The sequence below is a fragment of the Vespula pensylvanica genome, chromosome 10, assembly GCF_014466175.1.
Source record: "Vespula pensylvanica isolate Volc-1 chromosome 10, ASM1446617v1, whole genome shotgun sequence".
Taxonomy (NCBI): Eukaryota; Metazoa; Arthropoda; class Insecta; order Hymenoptera; family Vespidae; genus Vespula; species Vespula pensylvanica.
The window spans coordinates 981,654-994,484 of NC_057694.1; positions in this window are offsets into that span (position 1 = coordinate 981,654).

Sequence of the window (12,831 nt, forward strand, 5' to 3'; positions counted from 1 at the left end):
AAGGCGACTTCCCCCGTTCTCCCTTTCTCCCATCTCCGTTACTCCCTCTTTCCAACCATCCTTTCCTCCTCTATGGAGAACCTCGCTCCTACATCGTGCGAGAAGTAAAATCGCATGGTGCTTTTCCGCAAACCGCTTTCCCCCGTTTCATCGTTGCCTCCGTTGAATGGCCGAGACTCTGGCGCAGAGTTCTCCATTTTTTCCAGGTTCGTAATTCCATCGAACGAGCTTCTCCGAAAAAAAAAAGAAAAGAAAAAGAAAAGGGAGGGAAGAAAGAAAAACCAAAAAAAAAAAAAAGAAAAAAAGAAACGGGACGAGAAAAAGGTTTGTCTGGCATCGTTGTCGTTTTTTCTTCTCAAGCCGCGCACGTTATAACAATGACGACGACGACGACGACGACGACGACGACGACGAGAGTTGTAAAATGAAAATATGTTTTACGCAAGGAATGTGACGAGTCTCGTTAAAGATTTCATTTAATTTGGGAAAATTCGACTATTTCGTAACGGCCATCTTAAACGTGCGAACGAAAGACTAGAAGAAAATTCTCCACCCTTGATTCCTCGCTAACGAGCGACACATTTTCGAAAGATCGATAAAGGGTGCTCCTCGAAACGCGGAGAAAAGCAGTGTATTGTGGAAGGAGGCATAATAGAAAGAGATCCCTCCATTTTGCCAGCCATCTTTCGCACGGAGCTGCTGCCTAAACCACCCTCTCCCCGCTTTCCTCGTTCCTTCCATCGTCACGGAAACAAACCACCCCGCTTTTCCTCGTCGGGGGTAAAAGCTAGTGAGAAAGGGCTGTCGCTAAGAGAAGGAGAAAGAAAGAGAGAGAGAGAAAGACAGAGACAGAGATAGAGAAAGAGAAAGAGAAAGAGAAAGAGAACGAAGGGTTCCTACCGAAAGTAAGGGCTTAAAAATGCCCCTCCTTGCTATCCTTCGCCGACCGTCGCGAGAAAGGGTGCCTTTCCAGGCAACCCCCAAAAATCATTAAAACCATCCCTCGCTGAACGCTCAAGGACTCTGCTCAAGAGAAAGAGACAGAAAGAGAGAAAGAAAGAGAGAGAGAAAGAGAAGAATGCCACCCAACGAGGAGGTCTAGAACGCTTGAGAAAATTCTTTTCTCTGATGAAACTTGTATGTGCCACCAACGGTAAAATTAAATTCAAAATTATTTCTTTTTGTTTTTCTCACAGATTTCACAGAGTTTCACTCCTTCTCTTTCTCTCTTTCTCTTTCTCTCCCTCTCTGTCTCTCTCTCTCTCTCTCTCTCTCTCTCCTTCTCTCTTTCTCTCTCTTGAGAAAGAAGGAGAATCTCATTTGATCCAATGTTAATGTGTATATCTTTTGCCAGAAACTATGGGAAGGAGAAAAAGGAAAAGACGGAACGGAAGAAGAAAAATTTGAAATTCAGCATATGCGTGCCAGCGTGAGAACCTTCGATTTTTCATCTATTCCATGTATTCTCGAGAACGTGATAGAAAGAGAGAGAGAGAAAGAGAGAGAGAGAGAGAGAGAGAGTGAGGAGGAGCGAAAGTAGGTGGAGAAGCAGCAGGTGGCGCGTTAGACATAGAGACGCAGTCCCTCCTTCTTCGACTTAACATAAAAATCATGACTCGAGAACGAAGGAAGCGTATAATTCGATGGGATTGCGTAACGAGTCCAACGAGTTTCTATTTCGATGAGAAAGATAGGTATACATATCTTTATAGAGACGTCTATAGAGAAAGAAAGAAAGGGAGAAAGAGAAATAAAGAAGAGCCAACTACCTGGTTACACCTGCCGCACTTCGTTCTCTTTTTAAGTCCAATGAAAGTGATCCTTCTTGAAGGACGAAGCAATTTTACGTAATTCCTGTATTTTCTTTATCGTTTCATTTCGAAGAATACGATAGCTTTGAATGAGGGTGACAACGTTAGAAAGAGTAGTCCTTTTCCAACGACCTTGGTAAATATTACAAAGGATCGTTACGACAAACCTTCATTGATGTCACATCCTTTCAAATAGAAAAAAAAAAAAAAAAGAAAAAGATCCGTCAAGACTGCTCTTCTTCTTTGATTACTAAGTATTTACGTTAGGTATCGTAATCATGTGATTGAACACAATAACGGAAGAAGAAAGAATGATGGACTGACTCCTCCTTCCACACGAAGTAAGGAGTTGTTGAGTGTCAGAAGGACCGGAAGACTGTCAGCGGCTCATATGAAAAATCCAGGAATGTAGGTGAAAAAAATCAGATGGATCGAAAGCCTTGCCAGATGTTGTGCGTCATGTGTGGATACGTACGCATACGTTACGTCCCTCGTCAAGTCGAAAAAAAATGTGACGCCCGGTGTGCGCAAGGGCATGTAGTACTTACTCGTTATCACGAAAGAGAATACCGGTAACCGCAACAACGTAAACTACCACTTTACTTTGACCTTAAGGACGTAAAGGCTACGACGTCGTTTTTGTTCTAATTATCTCCAATTCAGAAAAAATGAAGGTAGAATTTTTTCGTTTTATCAAAGACATATAACTTTCCTTTTTAAGGATATAACTGATCGTTAAGAATGAAAAGACGTTCATGAATGATTTCGATAGAAATTTTCAAAATTAAAAGAGAATAATACCTATAGTGGTAAATTTGTATCATTAATATTAATGTCAGTTAGTAAAGAATGAACGAATTTAATATGCGCGTTCGTACGCACATATACAGGTTACATTTGAAACGTCTCGCCGAGACGATAGAAATATAGAAATATTTTTCAAAATATAAATTCAAGGGAAAATAAATTCAAGGGTAGGTCGATAGCGAGCTAGTCAATTTTCGGATCTAGCGATATAAATTCGTTTAATCTAAACCGAGATAGCTTCCATTTCAAATCTCCTCGAGATCAACCTCCTTCTATTCCACCTTCAGTTCTCCTTCCTCTTACACGCTCGACCTCTTTCAAGCCCGGCAATCCTTTGCTCACGGCTGTACCCACCTCCCTTATATTCTGCTCGCTTCTTCCTTCATCCTCGTGCTCTCGCTCGTGAGAAAGATAGAAAGTGAGAGAGAAAGAGAGAGAGAGAGAGAGAGAAAGAGAGAGAAAGAGAGAGAGAGAGAGAGAGAGAGAGAGCTCTGCTATTCCTGGATTCCAGTTGCCTAAGACGCCTCCACCGACCGCAGAGTAAAGTATGGGCCCATACTTCACCCGCGCGAAGCTTCGTTCTACCCCTCTCGTACACCTCCTCCTTCTCCTCCTCCTCCTTCTCCCCCTCCTCCTGCACCTCCTCCTCCTCCTCCTCCTCCTCTTCCTTCTCTTCCATCGAGCGCGTCTAATGAAACTTTGAAAAATCACCGGAATTAACCGAATTTGAATTACATCGAGAGTTCCCTCGAATAGCGTCAAAGAAAGTGAGAGAAAGACGACGTGGAGTGAACTCGCCAGAATAGAACCAAAGAGATGGAGGAAGAAACTAAGCGATATGTATATGTACGAGTACTTCAACCTTTGTGGTACTAGTTTTTCTCGTAATTAAAAATAAAAAAGAAAAGAAAAGAAAGAAAAAAAAAAAACACTAAGACGCATTTCAACAAATTTCGCGAATTCTTTAAAGTCCTTTTAATCGTACAATAGATTTTCACAATGTCGCGAACAATCCTTTTATTTCTCATCGATCGAATCGAGATAGCACGATTTTACACCATAGAATATTTCCGTCTGATCTTCGTGTCACTTCGCACCAATCCAGTTTCTAAAGAACACCCTAGGATACTCCTGTTCTCGAAACGAAAAATATGAAAAACTTATGAAGACGACTCGATCTCAGATCTAGTATCCGCGAGGTACCGTCGCGAAAAATTAAGAAGAACCGTTCGCAACGTTGCAAGTTCAATGGACACTGGCCGAGAGAGTGGGCCCGATTCGAAAAATGACCGTCGCGTTTGCTTCCCCTTTCCTAGACCTTCCCCCTTCTCCGAAAGGTAGGTCCAGCCAACCCCACTGGCCCCGTTAAACTTGCGAAGAAGGAAGAAACGGGTGGACGGAGCTAAAGGAGAGCGTATAAAGGTGGAAACTGGACAAACCAGTTTACCGTTTTCAAAATTAGGCTCCCCCGGTCGTCGTATGGGTCCGCACGCTGCCCGATGTCCACTGTCCACCAGGGGTTGCGTTCGAGTACCAACACACTCGCAGGCAGATACACGTGCGTGAATGCACGTTGAACTCGAGTATGTAACGAGTGAGAGGCCCGCTGCAACGCAGGCCTGAGACCAGTCTTTCACGATATAACACTGATTCTTTCCTTTCCCATTGTCGAACTCGAAATAAAAGAACCGAAAATTTATGTAGAGTTAGACCAACGCAAGTCTGGAGGTCGTGCTTCCGACTAAATCAAGATTATCGACCTAGCCTCTAGTTTCTAACCGAACATATCGATTGTTCGACGAATGTGTTATAAAATCTCTTTTTCTATTCGATATATGAAGACTTACTCCTGGTAAAATACTTTAATTCGTTTCGTACATTTTTCTCTATAGATTCTTTTACACCTATTGTGCGAATGATCGCACTGTAAATGTAAACTTATGCACGTGTAGAATGAATATTATATGTTCCTCGTGCGTTCTTGTTTTCGAAAGACTGTCATTTCTCAAAGAACCGGTCCTTTTCTATTTTATTCTCTTTTTCCATTCTTCTAAGCAAGATTAATTCACTTCTATATCCTTCATATTAATCTATTTTTTTATTTTCGTGAAACCAAGAAACAGATGAATTGGAGAACGCGGCGTGTCGCCAAGATTTCAGGGAATATAGTAGCGTGAGAGAGAAAGAGAGAGATGAAACGAGCGAGAAAAGAAGGGAAGATAATACGAAGGAAGGAAGGAAGGAAGGAAGGAAGAAAGGAACGACGAAGAAGAACGAGGTGGATAGGCGGGGGATGGCCGACAAAAGGCGAGAAGGTAGGAGGGTGGTGCTGGAGGCTGATGGAGGATGAGAGGGAGGATGGCGTTGGAGCTGATGCTGATGCTGCTGTTGCTGGTGGTGGATGAGGGTGAGAGCCGTTGAAAGGTGCAAAAAGGGGGCCACAACATCCAGGAGCCTCGGCCGGGGCTCGTAAACATGGCGACAGAGTCTCTTGTTTTCTTATCTATGACGGCAACAATGGGCCCCAAGAAACAAAGACGAAAGACGGGCTATTTATTTCGAGCCATTGTTTCGGAGTCGAGGAGAACAGCGGTAGGTTGCTCGGATCGTACGAAAGAGAGAGAGAGAGAGATAGTGTGAGAGGGAGGGAGGGAGAGAGAGAGAAAGAGAGAGAAAATACTCCGTAACGCGGCTCGCAGTGAAGCCGCTATGCCATAAAGACTAAACGCTATGAAACGCTCCGTTTCGCTAGTCCTTCCGTACGACTCGTACCTTCACTCCCTTCCTAACAAGCACGCGTCTCTTTACCTACCCACAAGATAACGAGTTTTCGTCGACCTATTTAGTCGATTAGATCGGTTCCCGAAAGTCGTCGTTACTCAGTACGTTTATCCTTTACTCGTAAATTTTTATTCTTCCACGAGCGAAGATGGTAGTCTATCGAATTTTTATCTTTTCAATTTCTTCCATATGTTTTCATCAAATATTCTATAACATTATATAACATTATCGTAATATTCATTGAAATATGTAAATATTATATAAAATTATTGTAATATTTCTTAGAACATATATTCGGATAGTTGGTGAAAAAAAAAATACGTATCGTCAGGGAGAAGATAAGTATTTAAGATTTTTCGAAATTCTTAGTTGGCTTTTTTCCTCGAGAGTACAATGAGCTCTCTCTTCTTTCTCTCTCTCTTTCTCTCTTCTTCTCCTTCTCTCTCTCTCTCTCTCTCTCTCTCTCTTTCTCTCTTTCTCTTATGACGAGCTCGGCTGGCGGTGAATTAATTAAAATTTTCGCAGTCACGGGCGTGGGGCCAATTTTCTAGCAAGAAAATTCTGATTCTAATTTCATGCAAATGGCCGCCCCTTGGAGGGTACAAGGCTGGAAGGGTAAGGAGAGCCGCCCAACGAAGGAGGGTGGAGCGAGGGTGGTTCCTGACTCGCCGCCGTCGTCGCCGCTCCCGGTGGCCCCGAACGAGTCAGAGAGAACGAGTGAGAGAAATGCATGAGTGGGAGGAAGGGGGTGGTTAAGGTGGGGTGGTGTGGTGTGGCATGGGATGGGGTGGGATGCAATGGGACGGTATAGGATGGGATGGGGAGGGGGAGTAGGGGTAAGAAGAGCGACAAAACAATGGAACGAAATTTAAATTATGCTTCCCGCAAAATGGCGATCGTATGCAAAGCGATGCTTAGCCAGCGAAGGAGAAAGAGAAGAGACGCGCCGTCGACTTTGCGAACAGCCGCGAACTCTCCTCCTCATCCTCCTTCTCCTCCTCCTCCTCATCTCTTTCTCCTACTCCCCCATCTTCTTCTTCCATTCCCTCCACCCTCTCCTTTTACCTTCCTGCGTCAACCGAAAGTCCATCTTAATTTCGTCCTCGCTCGTATTACCCGACCAACAACATCCATCCTTTTTTATCTATCCCTTTATCTCCTCCGTTACACGATGTTGATTTTTTTTTTGCTTTTACTTGTATTCTATTTTGTATTTCTTTTTCGATCCTTATCGTTACAATTCGAAATCTTGTTTAGGAAGCAACGTGAAATCGGAACTCCTTTGCTATGTTAAAATGCCCGACTACACGAGTCACGTGACATTGTTTTTGTTTTGAAGACATAAAAGTATATTTTGTATACTTGTGTATGTATGTATGTATGTATGTGTGTATATATATCGTTGAACTTTACGCGGAACCAGTACAGTTTTACTACGCACTTCGTCCTACGTACGTTAAATAGTTCTGATGAATTATTTACTATTCGCTCAGAGGCGTAAAACGAGTCAATGACTTCATCAAAGAAACGATAATGTAAGTACGTATGATTCTGAAAAATTCTTTCCTTATTCCCACAGATCTCCTTGAGATCTTTTCAGTATATGTATATATTTTATATAATTTTTTCTACTTTCCTATAAAGATAAGATTAAGATAGTGGTTTATGATCCGTGCGAATGTTAATTTCATTTGCGTGCTTACATATATATCCTCGAGAAAATATTACAACTGAAGATCATAATTTCTACTTTTTTCTTATTTTGCGACCATACGCGATGTGATATTAAAAAAATATTAGAATATAGAAGTTCGGAAGAAGAGAATGCGATACTATAATACTTATCTTAGGTTCCGGGGTTTTCTTCTCTTCTCGCAAACGCGCCTTCGTAGAAATAAGGGATGTAAGAGGGCCGACTTTGCTGTGCCGAGGGCCACGTGAGGATGCCGAGGGGCTGAAACGATGGCGGCGGCGGTGGCGTCGGCAGCGGCGGCGGCAGCGGGGACAAGAAGATGGATTCATTTATCTTTCCTGTAGATCTAGCTTATATTTCACCGCCCCCCGAGGCAGATACTAAGACGAATGGTCTCTCGAGCAGATCTTGCAAAACATCAGCCTTCTCCTCCACCTCTATTTCCACCTCCACCTCCACCTCCACCTCCTCCACATCCTTCTTTACCTATCTCCGCCTCCCCCTTCCAACCCACCCCGTCTCTCCACCATCGAATGCAAATGTAAAACATTGAAGAGGCAAGCTAACCTCTTCAATGTCGTGTTAACCGAACTCGGAACGTATTTATTCCTACGACAAAAGTTGCCGCGTCTTAAATTATGACCTATGAGATCGAGATTAATCGTCAAAATCGGATTCCGTTATCCTCTTTTTTTCTTCTTGTTCTTTTGTTTTGTTTTGTTTTGTGTTTCTTTTTTGGTAAACACCGAACAGTTTGCTTTCCCACATTTCTACGAATTCCTATGAACGCTGTTTCGAGGCTTTGACGCTTTCTATGCAATGCGGTATGTTTCAATCACGTAATGAAAACCACGCGAGAAAAGTAAGTACGTATGTCGATGGCAGTATATAAATGAGCATCAGACTGTGTTCCGTTTCATTAAGCATCGGCGGCAATACAGTGAATAAAATTAAGATTTTATAATGCTTTATTTAGTCCCGTTTAATATTTGATTTAACCCAACCGGACCGCGTTTATTTAACTTATTACTCGTTTATGGATAATTCCGCCGACCGAACGAGCTAATTACTAAATATTGCGCCTACGGATAGTGTCGCTACGCTGCAATACTAACGGCCACTGTTGTTACCGTCGTAACTAGCAATAACGTCATACTCTCTCGACCGATCCTCTACCTACCTATCTCTCTCTCTCTCTCTCTCTCTCTCTTTCTCTCTCTATCTCACTCTCTCTATCCATTCATCCCCTCTTCTAGTTTTCCTCATCCACCAACACCTAGAACGACTTTATCTGTCTCCGCAAACGACCAGTCCCATAATCTATTATAGTAGTACTCGTGAAGAAAGCACGAACAGTTCTCGTTAGCTAACTAGTATGCCAGCCGTTGTTATCGTCTATCAAGTATAAATTGATAAATAAAAAGTAATCGTATGTTTAATAATCTTCGTTTTTACTTTTATTTATTTCGTAACGATTGTTAGATTTCGTATCGAACGAGGTACTGTTACTAGCGTTCGTGTCCTCGAATTAAATAGCATCAACCAACCGTCCGATTAGATGAATACGAGAAAAGGGCCATGGATAGAGAGATTTAAGATGGGGAAGGCGGGGAGAAACGAAAATGATCCGAACTAGGGTGGCCAGGAAATGACCACCTGGACACGCGCCTTTGGCTGACCGGTCGAACGGGTTCGCGATAAAAATTCCCGGGAAAAATTCCGTACGTTCGAGACCTCCGAAAAACCGGTTCCCATAAAGCCGAAACTGGGGTCCGCTGACCGTTGGTCGACCCTGAAGGGTTGATCGTGGCAAGGAAGGGTCACCCTAAGAAAAAGTCAGTCGATAGTAAATAAATCGTTGCTAAGAAAGATATTCAAAGTTTTCTCACGATGTCGCAAATAATATGGAAAATGAATAATTAATCAATATTTTTATGGATATCGTTAGAATATCAATCATTAATATATCTATTTTTTATAATTCTCGATAAATAATATGGAGGTATCATAGGATTGGAAAATTCATTCACGATATAACTAATGGTCTATCTATAATACGAAATCTGGAACAAGCACTCGACGAAAACGTTAAAATAAACTTTGCTAATATATGGAAAATTGTTTATGAATAAGGTAACGTTTCGGCTCGTATCATAAATTAATTCAAATTCCTATGTTCCATTCTATATGGTCAATGACGATTGGTTTACGTTTGATTTTCATCTAATACATTATTAAGTTAAATATTATTATTCATTCGGTCGTTAACGTAAACGTATCCAAGTATACGAGTTGAAAAAAACAAAGAAGTTCCAAGTGTTGATTTATTTTAATCAGTTTAATTGCGAGAAAATTCTCGCTGACTGAGATAAATGACGAAAATCAGTTGGATAGATTTTATGCAGAATATATTTAGCTATAATGAGAAAGAAAGAGAAAGATACGGACAGACAGAAAGACAGAAAATAAAAGAAGGAATGAGTGAGTAAAATGAAAGAGGAAGAGAGAGAGAGAGAGAGAGAGAGAGAAACGAGGAACTAGTAGCGGCTTCAAATTTGTAACTTTAGAAGATCAAGATGAAAAACGAGCCATCCACCCCCACCATGACTACTTCTCCGTAGTCCTTCCATACCCCCGCTCCGATCTCTGCGTCTACCTTGAGAGAACCGTGCACAGCCTGGAACACACCACCCTCTTTGAAACAGCCCTCGCGAGGCTACGCTCCCGTTTTAATATTAATGGAAAGGCTGATGGGAAACCTGAAAGGAAGGAAATTGAAGGAAAATAAAAGGAGTAGTATACCCCCTGATGATGTTGTACGCGGTAAACTGTAAGAGTTCCCAAGTCCATTAGTTGTATTTTTCTTTTTTCTTTTTTATTCTTTTTTTGCTTTTTTCTTTTTTTTTTTTTTTTTTAATCCTTTCTTCTTTCTTTATTAAACAAGAAAACGAAATCGTTTCTTCTGTTTAATAAGGAAAGATAGTATGAAATATGCATTAGATAAATTATAGACATATAATAATAATAATAATATTGGTAACAAGAGTGTTTAGTCATAATGCTTCTATGATTTTCATTAGATATTAATAATTTATAAAAATAGAAAAAAATAAATAAGTAACGATGAGAATAATGAAAGAATATTCTTGATTCGTTTGCAACGTTGAATTTATCGTGAGAAAATATAACGACCAAGCTGTTCGGTCAGGAAGTGACTAGCAGTAGTTTTTTTTAAGAAGAGTCTTGTATATACACCGAGAAGAAACCGTGAGACTTTGTTCTTAAAACTGAACCAAGTTTGATGGTATTCGATATTTTTCAACAAAAAAAGAAAATAGATAAATATATATACGTATATATATTATATAAAAAACGATGCATATTTATTTATCAACTTTTCTTTACGAACGAAATCTTAATATATAATTCAAAAGACTCGTATATATTCGTATTCTTGGATCGGATAATCCTTTCTTTCTTTCTCTCGTTTTTCCTTTTTACCAATATTCTTTATTTTTACATACACACGAAAGTGGATAAAAGACGTTATCCATGAAATTCTGAGGTAAGAAGAAAGGTGTAGGAAAAGAAAAGAAAAAAAAGAAAACGAGAAAAAGAAATAATGAAAGAGAACATATTTAAAATCAATAAGGTAGTTACGTCGAAAGTAGGAACGAACTAATGAGATGACCAAAAGAACAGTCTTATTATTGGCGACGTTCAATGGATGGATGGATGGATGGATGGATGGATGGATGGATGGATGGATGTTTGCCCTATCCCCTCCTCTCCCCGCTCTTTCTATGTAGTAGTGTCTTGACGGAGAGAAGACGTAAAAGCGGAAAGAGTCGCGGCTCGTCTCCAGGAGAGAGCTGCTTTCGTCCTTTTATCTGAAAGTGCGGGGCCGCTCTCTCGCTTGCCGGGCTTGCCCGGCGTCTTGGAGCGGGCGTCTCCTGGACGACGCCTCGGATCAATACCGACGCCCAGCGTCTCATTGGCCCCTTCTCTTAGGTGCTGTGGAAAATCGCCCCGGAGATGACGGCTAGGAAGAGGGAGGAAGTGTGGGAGAGCAGCCGAGAAGGAGGAAGAGTAGGAAGAGGAGGAGGAGGAGGAGGAGGAGGAGGAGGAAGAGGAGGAAGAGGAGAGAAGGAGGAGGAAGAGGAAGAGGAGAAAGAGAAGGAGGAGGAAGAGATGGAAAAGGAGTAAGAGAGAGGGTGAATAGGTGGGTGTGCGAAAGAGGGTGAGCCGAGCGGACTTTTCTTCCTTCCTCCATCCTTTCTCCGTCCTTCTACAGCCTCCAGCCATTCTTTGCACTATCCTTCTCCTCCTCCTCCTCCTCTTTCTCAACCTTTTACCACCACCATCACCACCCACTCACCTCTCCCCCTTTTTCCGTCTCTTTCCTTTTCCGCTCCTCTTCCTTCTTTTCTCCCCGCGGCTATTCTTCTTTCGCCTCGCAACGTCTACGTGGTGCCAATGAACGCTCTCCGAGAGCATCATTGACGATTTCATATGAATATTCTACAATGTGGATACTCTTCAGAGCCCTCGTCCTCGTCCTTCTTTCAACCCATGGCAACGTCTATTCTCTCTTCTCTTTCTTTCTCTCTTTCTCTCATCTCTCATCTCTCATCTCTTTCTTTCTCTCTCTCTCTCTCTCTCTCTCTCTCTCGCTCTAGCAAACGCAATCGATTCTATTCCCGACAAAGGAGAGAGTACTTTTACCTGAACGCTCGCAATGTTATTCGAGCCTTCTCGACACGTCCATGTAATTGGAAAATCGTTCTGCCGAGACGATTCTCTTGAGCCTCATTCTTTCCCCCGCGTTCGTTTGAAATACTTTCTTTTTTTTTTTTTATTTTTTCCTCCACCCCACCTCGTTCTTTTCTTTTCTTTTCTCTTTTTCCCTCTCATTTTATCGTTGGCACGCATGAGACGTTTTCATTAGTGCTGACAAAAGGTATGCGATCGATCGTTAAAAGGAACGTTTTACGATTCCCTTATAAATTTTTTCCCTCTGTGGAGCGTTTAATTAAAAAAAGAAAGAAAAGAAGAAAATAAACAACCAAAGAAAAGAAGGAAACGCAAAAAGAAATAAAAAGGAAAAAAGAAAGCAGATACACTTCAAATACGAAGAAATAGATACGCTTGTCCGTCCTTTTATCTTCCCTCTTTTTTTTTCTGAAACGAAAATTGAAAAATCAAATTGAAGGAAAGGTTTTTACGGCAATGGTTTTTTACTTTGGTACACCGAGAGCTTCTTTTTTTTTCTCTCTTTTCCAAGCATCCTAACTACTAAAAGGGTAACGAGCCTCGATAAAGAGGGAACGCGTGCCGGAGTGATTTTTTGCTTCCTTCGTGTCCCACCTCTTTTTTCCTCTATCTTTTTCTCTTTCTCTCTCTCTCTCTCTCTCTCTCTCTCCGTTTTCTTTTTTTTTCTTCTTTTTTACCGACGGCTCTCTTACTCACCCTCTCTCATCACCCTTCTCAACTTTCTCCTCTCCTTCCCTTCTCTCTGCCACGCATCTCGCCACACAGCAACTTTTTTTCCACTTTTTCTATCTATCTGTCTCTCTCTCCCTCTCTCTCTTTCTCTCTCTTTCTCTCTCTCTCTCTTTTTCCCAACCCTCTCTATTCCTTCCTTCGTGAGCTCGAGCTCCGTAAGGTAAGCGCACACGGCACGCGGCACGGGACACATTATTAGCTTAATAACTCCGGGGGACCTTTTTTAATCCTGCT